A 249-nucleotide genomic window follows, 5' to 3' on the forward strand; every position below is an offset into this window, starting at 1 on the left:
CGGTGGCAGCGGGAGGAGGTCTGTCATGCAGGCAGGGGGGGGATGCTGCTCCCGGGAGCCGTCCCAACCCCCGCCTCCGCTTCTACCTGGGTTGTTCTTTGGGGTCGTAGATCACCTCGGTGTAGCTGGGTGGCTGGGGAAGTTCGGCCGGTGGCACCGCCAGGTCCACCCGCGTGGTGCTGGGCACGATCAGCATGGCCTGGGGGACAGTAGAGACGTTGTGGGGGTGGGACACGATGCCGGGGGTCC

Source organism: Charadrius vociferus, unplaced genomic scaffold, assembly GCF_000708025.1.
Source record: "Charadrius vociferus isolate BGI_N301 unplaced genomic scaffold, ASM70802v2 scaffold863, whole genome shotgun sequence".
NCBI classification, from domain to species: domain Eukaryota; kingdom Metazoa; phylum Chordata; class Aves; order Charadriiformes; family Charadriidae; genus Charadrius; species Charadrius vociferus.